This window comes from Ovis aries, chromosome 4, assembly GCF_016772045.2.
Source record: "Ovis aries strain OAR_USU_Benz2616 breed Rambouillet chromosome 4, ARS-UI_Ramb_v3.0, whole genome shotgun sequence".
Taxonomy (NCBI): Eukaryota; Metazoa; Chordata; class Mammalia; order Artiodactyla; family Bovidae; genus Ovis; species Ovis aries.
Window position 1 is genome coordinate 5,378,291 of NC_056057.1, and position 12,027 is coordinate 5,390,317.

Sequence of the window (12,027 nt, forward strand, 5' to 3'; positions counted from 1 at the left end):
CCCACCCCCCCCCCCCCCCCCCCCCACCCCCCCACCCAGATGCCGGTGTCTGTGCTCAGCAGCCACAGTTCTAAGACTGGAAGGCAAACCTTAACACCTGTGATGGTGAAGAAAGAAGCAAGTCCAGCGAGCAGGGTCTAGGCTAGAGGTAGACGGCCTGTGTTTGCAGCAGGCCTGAGGCCATTGTGTTCAGAGTGTGGTCCATGGAGCTGCCTGCAGTGAGATGAGGGTGCAGCTGAGATGGTGTCCAGGAACTCTCCTTGCAGTCTGATGTCGCTGAGACATTACACAATGGCCTCGCCAGACCTGGCGCAGACCGGCGGCTCTGCTGCGTGGGTCTGGTGTGGGGTGCCTCCAGGCTTCCTGTGCTTTGTGCCGTGTATGCCCCTCAGTAGGTCTGTCCCTGGGTGCCATACTGCCACCACTTTAGGAATGGGCCGCTGACTCCCACAGACGCTAACCCCGCAGCTCAGGGTTATGGATCCCAGACCTCTGGCCGCGAAGCAATGGAGAGCCCGCTGCCCAGACACTTTCAGCTGTGGCTGTGTTCCAGCATTCTCAGGACAGGGCTGCTGCCTCCTGCTGTCCTGCTGACCCTGCCTCCTGCTGCCCCACCCCACCACCTCACCCCACCATCCGCCGCACCCAGGCCCGCGTGCTGGTCCTCCTTGGAACCCGCCCGCTGGCTCTGAGAGCCTCCAGGGACGCTGATGGCCAGTCCCCGTGGAACAGGGGCCCATGGCGGTTGGGGGGTTATTCCTCCTGCCGCCAGTTGGGAACTCATGACCTTATGAAGAGAGACAGGAGAAGACAGGCAAAATCTGAATTTCTATAATCCTCACTGATTTACCTTTTTCCTGTCTCACCTCAGAGTTGAGGCTAGGGGTTTGCCAAAGTTCTTCAGAATATAGGAATTTCTTAACTGGCAACTTGGTCCATCCCCGGCAGCCAGGCTTCTGGCTGAATGTATAAGCTTTGAAGGAGCTCCCAGGTGGCTGACGTGTCCAGTCCTTCATAAAGATTATCCATCCATTCATCCATTCCACCGTGCATCCTCCCATCCGGTCCTTAAGTGAATCATGGAAAGAAACATATTGTTTCAAGCTCTCAAGGAAGTAAAGATGTGTTTAGTCTGAAAGAACTGCATACGTAGGGCCCAGTTGTTCTCTGTTAGAAGATTTCCTCTTCAGAGGCCTTTCTGTGTATGTTTTAATATAATGCACACGGTTTAACCAAACGGCCTTGGAAAAAGCCAGATTGCAGGCAAGCACTCCTGCTATACTTAGCCTCTAGCTGTTGAGTCACTGGCAACATTGCAACATGGAAATGGCTATAAAGCCTTTGCAAGCATCTAGTATGAAACCAGAAAGCTCTGAAATATCTGTGGGGTGATTCATCTAGCTGTTTTCCTACAGAATTACTTGTCTGAAAAATAAATTGTTGATCAAAAAAGACATAAAATATTTAACTTGCGTCAAATGATTCTTTAGTACAACGCTGAAAACAAACTCAAGCTTCATTTTTAATTTTTTCATCAAAAGTCTTTTTAATCAAACATCTTCCAGCATCTTAGGACTAACTCTTGTTGACTGAAGAGAAATGTACAACCTAAAAATTGTGAGTTAAGTTTTATTCGAGGATCTTATGGAGGACCATAGGCCAGGAGACAGCCTCTCAGGCAGCTCTGAGGAACTGCTCCAAAGAGGAGCCAGAATATATAGGATCTTTTGCTGGGAAAAAACATGTAGTCAGATATCAAAAGATGACTTATAATCACAAAAGCCTGACATCTGAAGTTAATGATTTAGTTCTTTTCCATGTCTGGGAAGATGCAAGTGTCTGCACTCATTGAAATGATTCCTTAGATTCAAATTCGCATCTTTACTATTGAGGATGGTGTTTTTCTCCCCATTCTCCTCCTCTGTCTTAAGTTTGGGTTTTATTTCCCTCCCTATAATAGGTGTTTTAAAAATGAAATGGTTCATTTTTACGGACATAGGACCCTAAAAATGTATTCATTTAATCAACTATGATTTTCTAAGAGTAAGAATTCGTTAAAATGCACCCGTGATCTGGCCTCTCGGGCATGGACAGCTTGTCCCTGCCCTGGAGATGCCACCGTGGAGAAGGAAGGCCTGATCTCCAGATGAGTCGTGGTGACGCATGTTGACAGGGACAGTGGACACGCTGTGGCCGGAGCACCCAGTGGAGAAGGAGCAGTCAGTCCTGCTTATAGGGTGGGGCGAAGATCAGGCAGGTTTATTTTTATGAAAGGCCTTCTCAGAAAATGGTTGTGCCCAAGCAGTTCTTAAATATAACACTCCTTCCAGACACAGTAGCAGTAGCCAAGCGCGGGGAGCTGTAAATATCACACCAAGATTAGCTCACGTAAATAGACACCCAGAGATATATTCAATGGGGAGATTTCTGTTTCTAATGATCAAAAAGGAGGATACAAAGAAGTGGAGAAGTGCAGACATCTGGGAGGCTGTCGGGACTAGACACTTTTCAGCATCAACAAGAAAGTCGAGGACACCAGTTTGAACTGCAGATTCTCTGGGTGGCAGTCCTTGGGCACATCGTCTCTGTGGCCCTGCAGGAAGCAAGTGGCCTGTGGCAGCTGCCGAGGAGTGTGACCTCAGGACCCCCGGGATGTGCAGGCGCCTTGCCCCCAGGATGTCATGTCTGCTGGGTGGGACCTGTCCTTCCCCGGAAGCCCCCAGCTGTGCTGCAGTAACAGAACAGGCCTGTGTCGGTGCAGCCCGCGAGGGTGGCCACTCACCAGATGCTTCTCTGGTCTCGTTTACTTGAGGAGTATTTTTTTAAAGAAACAATTTTGATAGCTTTAATTGAAGAAGTCATACAGGCGAAACTTAATTCTATAGAAATTGAGCACAGACCACATGCAAGGACAATGTTAGGTCGGTAGGAAATATAAAACTATGCATATATCCTGGACTAGTGAGGTCAGATACAGAAAAATAACGAACCTTAAACTGGACGAAGTTAGGACTAAGGTTGGTCCTGATGGAAGAAGTGTAGGTAGGCTGCTCCAGGAGGAAGAGCTGTGTTCTATATCCTAGAACTCTATCCTGACCTCAGACCCTGAGCTCAGTGGGGAGTGCCCAGTGCAGAAGCCTGTGATCCTGCTGGGCCTTGGTTAAGAATCATCTCCCTCACACTGTTCTTCTCAGTATGTTGAAGACAAGGTTCTTTTTTAAGAACTGATTCTTTCTTCCTCTTTGTGATTGAGAAAATGTACCGAATTTTGTAATTACTGGTTGAGTTGTGTTTATGTGCCGTCAGCTGCATGTAATTAAAGCATTTGGTTTGATGAATTCTGATGTATGTTTACATCCCAGAAGCCATCAACATAGTCAAGGTGCAGGCGTTTTCTCTCACTTCCAGAAGTTCCCTCGTGTCTCTTGGCCACACACCTCTGCCACGACCCATTCCTGCTCCGCTTTCTGTCACTGTAGGTGAGTTTGCATTTTCCAGTATCTTCTCTAAGTGGCACTGAGAGAAGCACCACTTCTCACATATTCTTGTTTCTCTTTCACTCAGTATAGTGGTTTTGATTTTCATGTTTGTTGTGGTGTTCCTGTGATTTGTTCCTCTTTGTTGATAGGAGCATTCATTACATGTATTTCAGTTCAGTTCAGTTCAGTCGCTCAGTCGTGTCCGACTCTTTGCGACCCCATGAATCGCGGCGCGCCAGGCCTCCCTGTCCATCACCAGCTCCCGGAGTTCACTCAGACTCACGTCCATCGAGTCAGTGATGCCATCCAGCCACGTGTATTGACTTACAATGATTTGTGCGTCCATTCTCCTGTTGATGGACATCTGGCTTGTTTCCAGGTTTTGGCCACTACGGATAAAGCTGCTGTGAGCCTTCATTTGTGGTCTTGGTGTGGACATGGGTCGTCTTCCTCTTGAGCAGCTACTGGGCTGCTTGGCTGGCTGGCACGGTAGGCATGTGGTTACCATTTAAGAAGCTCACAGTGGTTCTCCACGCTGCTGTACTGTCTTGCCTTCCACCAGCAGTGGAGGAGAATTACACTGCTGGGTCCATCTCCATCTTCATCTTTTCACCTGTCTCGTGTATGCGAAGTTGATTGAATTTTAAATGTAAATTTTTCATGGGGGGCATCAAGTGTGTTTGGTAACTACTTCTTTGGTAGTTGGCTTAACTCAGAGGGCAGAGGAATCAGGCCAGCCAGGAGCAGCGGCCTCAGCTGCAGGAGTGCCTGTGCATACACCCAGGCCTGGAGGACCAGGCGTTTCTGTGGGATCCGGGTCCTCTTCACCGGGGGCCTTGCAGGGAGCTCAGCTAGCTGGCCTGACCACACGATGCGTGGAAGTCGCTGGACAGTACTTTCCCAGCTTCTGATTCAGCATTTTTTTTCACATGATTATCATTCTTTTATAAATAGTACTCACCTTAAAAAACAGAAAAAGGTAATTTTGGAATAGATCACTTTTCAGGGGACTGCCCTATATTTAGTAATAAACAGCTGTCGATTTGAAGATTCAGCTAATTCCAGTCAGTGGATGACTTGAAATGGCAGAAACGAAGTATTTCTCCTTTAAAAAAAATACGATGGTAGATTTTGAACACACACAGAGGTAGGAGACACCACGCGGGGGGTCCCTGTGTGCCCACTTGTGCCTATTATCTTGTTTTAAAGGTTTTAAGCTTTTTTATTATCTGGCTTGATCATTTCGTGGGGAAAGCCCCTTCGCTGTTCTTCCATCTGAGCCATAGCCACTCATCTGCTCAGGGCCATCATCTCATCATCCTGCCCAACAAAACTAACAGTAATTCCCTAACAGCGCTGAGTCTCCTGTCCTTGCTTCAGCTGCCCAGATTGTCTTCAGGTAACCTGGAACCATTACAAAAATCATTCTGAGGCTGAATGTACTCGTTGTAGGTATCAACGCATCAGACACGGGGTTCAGCTGCAGCTGCGTCCCTTCTTGCTCATCCCTCTGGTCCCTTTCCCGCTGTGTCCTCTTCTGGTCCCTCCAGCTCCCTGTGTGTCAGGGTCCAGCTCGCAGCTGTGATCACAGGGTGTGTGCTGTGTGCCCCCTGTGCAGGGGAGGGACCCTGATCTGGGCAGAGGCCAGCACAGAATGAGGCCGGGTGTTCACGGGACAGAGGGGTGCAGAGCGGCTGCACAGAGACCGCCAGGCATCTTTGGGGAAGAGTGACGTAGTGCTTGCTGTTATCATTTTAATCATTGAGTCTGAGAGACGGGGGAAGTAATGAGGATGGCTGGGCACCCAGGGCTATGACCTCTGCCCCCCACCTCGGAGTTTTAGAAAAGGCGACGCCCACCCTTCCCGGACTCGGGGTGCGCCAGCTGCTGGACTGAGACAGGCCAGGGAGGCCGAGCACGGGCCCTTCTGCGCTGCGTGGCGGTTTCTCCAGCTGACGGCCCGCGCTGGGCCCTCAGGTCTCACGGAACCGCTGCCGTCCGGGAAGGGCCCTGGCCATCCACCCCCTGCTTCTCCTGTGGCTTCAGAACCCATGTTCCCTGTCGATTAACAACCAGGGAAGGTCACTGAGCCGTGCTGGTGCTGGTGGCCTTCGGTGTCCTGGTGACTCGGAGCATTGGCCTGGCTGATCCCAGCACAGCTCCTCGATGCCACGTGCAGTCCCGTCAGGTTGGCTCAGGGGCAGGAGTCGGCCTGGCACAAGTACTGCCCTTCAGTCTGGCTTGAAAGTGTGGCCAGGCCCAGGTCTGACTGCTCACAGGATGATCACGTCCATGCGCTTTCTGCAGAGGCTCCCGCCGTCTCCCTGGCCTGCCACGTGCGCTTCCTCTGTGTCTCTTCTGCCTCCCTGAGGCCTTGGTCTAGGGCCTGTATCAGGAAGGTTAACACCAATGTGAAGAGAAAACCAGGCCGGGGAACGCAGAGGGCAGGGGAGTGCCAGCGGTGAGGGCAAGTCTCCGTGCAGGGAGGGGGCGTCTGCTGCGTCCTTGTGTTTCTGACGAGCTGGGCAGAAAGGGAAGTGCTGATGTCCATGGTTCTCATTGTTGAAAGTAGGACAAGCTCTCTTCCATAGAGGCCGCATCATCTTTCCTGGCACTGACAGGTCATTAATTACTCCCAGGCTTAGTTCTGGTCATTGCTGCCCACCTACCTTCCATGGCTTGCTGGAAAGCTCACTTCTATCTAGCACAGGATGTCAGCACACCTACTGTGTGCAAGGCTGTCAGTGGCTGGCAGAGAGAGGGGCCCGCCATGGACCTGTGGGTACCACGTTGTGGGTATCATGTCCTGAGCACGCCCTGTGGAGCTGGGGAAGCCTGCATCTGTGCGCCTGGGAGGCCGAGGGTAGGAAGCGGGTGATCAGCCCTTCCACATGAGGAGGCAGGACGGCAGGAACGATCACAGAGGTGTCCAAGAGCACAGACTATTTCTGGAAGGAGGAGAGAGCTGCACATCCAGGGAGGAAGGCTGCTGGGCCAGACCAGCATGAGAGGCGCCTTCATGCTCCCCTTTGGAGCCTGTCCATCTGAAGGATGTGGAGGAGGGAAGGAAACGCATCAGCTGTCTCAGCAAAGAGCCCTGGGGCTGTGGGGAGGGCAAGGCTGGAGCTGGGGCGGGGGTTGAGATAGGAGCTGCCTCGGAGGCCCAGGTAGAGGAGGAAGCGTTTGGAGCCCATGGACAAGCTGTGGGTAGGATGGAGAGAGAGGCGTTTAGATGTCGGGTACAGATGGGTGGACTGGTGAGCAGGTGCAGGGGCAGAATGAGGAGGAGTAAGCTGCTGTGGCTTGTCCACAGTGGAGATGAGAGCAGTGGTATTGAAAGGCCCTTCGCCAATGGCTTCAGCCGGTGCTGAGGTTCCATTGTCCAGAGTCCCATTGGGAGGGCCAGTTGGGTCCTATTAGCCTTGGTTACATGTGGCTCTGGGAGAGGCAGAGACTTGTTCAGAGTCACGCACCCTGACAAGGCAGATGCCAGCCTCAGGCTGGGGCATCTGACCAGGAGCTCTGGGGGCGGGGGAGCGGGACAAAGCAACATCTGGAATCTGGAGCCGTGTTTTTGGAGCAAGATGCTAAACAGCAGGTTTCACTTGGGGTAGGGGTGTGAGTGAAGAGACCTTGGAGCCTTGAGCTCTGCACCTGGTGGGGACGCTGCCTTTAGCGCCCACCTGTGTCAGCTGATGGTGAGAAAGGACCCGCGAAGGCGTCTCCTTGGGCTGGCCCTGCACCTCATACCCCCTGCTTGGGTGGTCAGAGGACGCTGAGACCCAGGTGCACTGAGACCCCCCCCCACCCCCCACAATCTAAGGTTACCAAATCAAATACAGGATGCCCGTCATGTGAGTTTCAGATAAACAAGGAATGTGTTTTACTGTAAGCATATCCCACATCGTCGCCTTTTCCCAGAAAAGGGAAAAGATTGACTTATGGTTTTAACATTTCAGGCATTATTATTAGTATTCTGTAGATACAGGCACAGCGGACATGCCTGGCGGCGCCTCTATTGATCCTGCAGATGCTCTCTGCTTCATTTCTCTCCCAGGCTGTGCATTTGTGCGAACCGTGAGGGGATCAGCTTATCTATATCTACAAAAAAAAAAAAAAATGCCTGAAATGTTATTTAAACCATAAGTCAATCTCAGTCTTCTGTTCCATGGACGTGATACAGCATTTCATTTATCTGGGTCTTCTTAAATTACTTTGGTGACTTTCTTGTTATTTTCAGTATATAGATCCATGTTGGCTCAAATGTTTAAGTATCTTACATTTTTGGAGCCTTCGTAAGTGGAATTTAAAATTTCAGTTTCCAGGTTTCATTACTGTGTAGAAACAGAATTGATTTGTGTGTTGACCTTGTGACTTTGCTGAACTCATTTACTAATTGTAAAGGTTTTTGGTTTGATTTTTTGCAGATTCTTTGGGATTTACTATATATGCTTAGAAAATATGTATGTTTTCATTCCTTTTGGTCCAATCTTTATGCCTTTTATTTTCTCTCCTCTTACTCTACAGTGTAGACTTCTGGTTTCAGATTGAAGAGGAGCACGGAGAGTCTACCACCTTGTGTTGCTTCTGATTTTAGGGAGAGTACATTCAGGATCCTTTAGTGTGATAGGACTGGAGGCTTTTTGCAGAGGAAGCTCTCTTTACTCCTGCTGACAGTTCTTGGTGTTCAACAGGGCCAGTCACTTTTCTTTGTTTTAATCGATATGTTCATATGATTCTTCTTCCACAGATGGTTAACATGGTGAATTACCTTGTTTGATTTTTAAAATATTGAACCAGCTTTGCCTTCCTGAGATAAAACCAACTTTGTTGTGGTATACTATCCTTCTCATATATCACTGATTCTGTTTGCTAATATTTCTTGAGGGTTTTTGCATCTATGTTCATGAGCATTTATATTTAGTTCATGAGGTATTGATATTCAGTTTTCTTGTGATGCATCTATCTGGTTTGGCAATAGTGTAATATTGGCCTCATATAATAATTTGATATGTGTTTCCTCCTTTTCCATTTTTTGGAAAAGATTTGGTAGAATCGGTATAATTTTTTTTTCCTTAAATGTTGAGTAGAATTTGCCAGTGAAACAATATTGGCCTGAAATTCCTTTTATAAGTTCTTAACTACAAATTCAGTTATTGAATAGGTATATTTGGATTATCTGTTTTATCTTCAGTGAGGTTTTGGTAGCTTGTGGTTTTGGGAAACTTGTCCATTTCATGTAAGTTGTTTAATTATGTGCATGGATCTGTGCAGAGCATCCCCTTCCTATTCTTCCAGTGTTTCTGTAGAAATGTCTTCCTTTTAATTCTTCATATTACTAATTGGTATCTTCTCTCTTTTCTGTCATTCTTGTCTTACATTTATCAATTTTATTTGGTTTACAAATTTATTTATTGACAAACAGCTAAATTTTGTTGTTGTCTCTTGGTTTTTTCTTTCTCTTCTCTTTATTATTGTCTTCCTTCTACATAATTTAATTAATTTTTCTTGTTAAATTTAATTAAGTGAAACTCAGATTATTCAGATATTTCTTTTCTAAAGTAAGCATTTGGTACTATACATTTCTTTCTGAGCTCTTTTTATCAATCCATCAATTTTAATTTATTTCTTTATTCGCTTATGTTCAAGTCCTTGAAACTTCCTTTTTTATCCCATGGTTTACTTAGAAGTATATTATTTATAACACTGGCAGCTTACAAGTGCTTAGACTTGTTACAGTTATTCTTTATGTTACTGATTTCGAGTCAGATTCCAGTATGGTTAGAGAACTTCAGTTGTATCTGACTCTTTGTGACCCCCTGGACTGTAGTCCACCAGGCTCCTCTGTCCTTGGGCTTCTCCAGGCAAGAATACTGGAGTGGGCTGCCATTCCCTTCTCCAGGGGATCTTCTCCAGGCTGGAGCCCAGGTCTCCTGCACTATAAGTGAATGCTTGTCATCTGAGCCACCAGGGAGGCCCAGAACATACTTTATATGCTTTCAATTCTTGGTGACTCAGGAGATGTTTTATCTTGGTGAATGGTCTGTGTATACTAGACAACAAATGTTTTCTGCTACAGTTGGATGGAATTGTAGAAATGTCAGCTAGATCTGGTTGGCTGACGGTGTCATTCAGCTCTTCAATATCCTGTTGATTGTGTATTATTTATAATGATCACCAGGAGAGGGCTGTTATCTCAAAACTTAACTGTGGCTTCGTCTATTTTTCTGATGAGCTTTTTTTTCAGTTTTTGTCTCACGTATTTCAAAGATTCTTTGTTTGGTGCATTGAAGTTTAGGAGTATTATGTCTTCTTGATGAATTGCTCTCTTTAGCATTATGTAATGTCCTTTTTTATCCCTGGTAATTTTCTTGAATTCGTCTGACATTTTATGTTTGATGTTGACATAACCATTCCAGCTTTATTTTGCTTAACATTTGCATGGTATATTTTCTCCATAACTTTACTTTACTATTTCATATATTTAAAGTAGTTTCTTGAAGTAGTATATATTTGAATAATTCATCTTTTAGTTGAAGTGTTTAGACCATTCATATTAAATCGTAATATCAAAGCATTACATTCCATTAAACCATTTGTATAAATGAAAGAAATGATCTGTAGTTTTTATGATTTTTTAAAATTTAGGACAATAATTTCATCTTTTTTTCTTTCTTGTCTGCTTTGCTTTCCTGTATCCTCCTTCCTGACTTCTTTTGAGTTTTTTGAAAATTTTAGTGTCTCATTTTAATTTTAATTTTTCTGCTGTGGTATTAAAGTTTACCTTTTGTTTAATTGTATGGGTTTTCTATGGATTAAAATATGTAAACATTTCAGTTTCCCTAGAATTAGCAGTTTATCATTTCATGTGGAATGTGAAATGGCTACGTGCTATACCTGTATTTTAAAGAATTCAAGAAGAGAGGAATGGCCTCTTACATTTGCCAAGATGTTTATCATTTCTGCCACCCCTCATGTTTCAGGTTTCCTCTTCATTTTGTTTTCATTTAATCTGAAGAACTTACTTTAGCAATTATTTTAGACCAGGTCTGCCAGCAGTGAATTCTCTTTGCCTTCATTTGCCTTTTCTCTCTTCCTTCTAGTTAGTATAGTCTCTGTAGGCATTCCTATTATTCTCATATAAGAAATGTGTGTCTCTCTTGTTGCTCTCGTAATTTTGTCCTTGTCCTTAGTTTTCAGTAGGTTGAGAACACCATCATTGTGGGTAAATTTAATAATAACATTGTGGGTAAATTTCTTTCTATTTGTCCTGTATAGGGTTCACTGAACTTCTTGAATATGTAGGCTTCTGTCTTTTAACAAATTGGGAGAGTTTTCTGCCATTATTTCTTAATAAATATTCCTCTGGAACACTGTCTTTTTCCTCTCCTCCTAGAAGTCTGTTGATATGCATGTGAGACCTTTTGGTGCTGTCTAATCAGTTCCTGAGTCTGTGCATTTTTTGGTCAACCACTTCTCTTGATGTTATTCAGAGTGGAGAATTTATGCTGACATACTCAAAATCAGTAAATCTGCATTTTTAAATTTCAGTTAGTATATTTTCAAATCTAAAATTTCCTTTGGGTATTTCTTTATAGCTTCTGTTTCTTTGCTGAGGCTTACTTTGTTTCAAGTCTCAATCACAGTTCCAGTCCATGGTCTTTTGTGGCATCTGATGGTGTCTTTCCCCATGTGACTTGAGATGAGTAACTGGATAGACCTGTTGAATATTATGTTATGGTATTCTGGGTTTTGTTTTTGTCTTATGAGAATGTTGATATTTTTGTTTTATCAGGCAGTTGACTCAACTGAGTTCAGCTTAAATTTCTGCCAAGCTTTCTGTAGCTACTGTTTCAGCACCAGTTCTGCTTACAAAGCCTTTTCCGTGCTTTCTGATCTTTCCCACGTTTGTTCTGCCCTGGCCGGACTGGGATCCAGCAGGTATTCTCTCTCCTAGTCCAGCTCTCAAAGCCTCTGGTTGCTGGTAAGGGTCAGATCCACATGGTGCAGTTCAGAGATGCCACCAGGATTTCAGATGACTTTTTGGAGTTTCCTGAGCTCTTTTTTTCTACAGTCTCCCCAGGGCTGTCTGCTTCTCGAAGCTTCCTCTTTTGGTCCTCAAGCCAGCAAACTGGGGCTGTATTTACCTGACTCCAAGGTGCACTTCCCAAGACTGCCCACTACTGGGGCAAAGCAGCAGAAGAACAGAGATTAGAAAAAGCAGTGGGGCTTACTCCACCTCCTGGAAACCACCGCTTCCCTGATGGGAGAGGACCGGTCTCCTCCCTCAGAGCTCCAGGGTCCTCTGGGCCCCTACGGCCCCCAGCCTTGCTGCCACCAGCTCTGCTTGGGACTGGGCTCAGGAGGGCAGGGGTCAGCATAGCCCTGCTCTCCCTGAGAAAGGTGGGCACCCCATTCTCTCTGAGCACTAGGGTGCCTCCCCTGCTCTTGGAGCCAGCACTAGAGTTTTCTTCGTGGAGTGCAATCTTTCCGTGCCTTTGCCCGCCGCAGAGTTCATGCTGCATCGTGTCCAGGACTGGCAAAAATG

The 12,027-nt window shown here is 46.2% G+C and overlaps 1 protein-coding gene across 4 annotated transcripts in view; it reads left to right on the forward strand.

Moving 5' to 3' along the window:
- Positions 1-12,027, forward strand: part of COBL (cordon-bleu WH2 repeat protein) — a 305,488-nt gene that overhangs the window by 16,617 nt on the left and 276,844 nt on the right. The window lies entirely within an intron of this gene.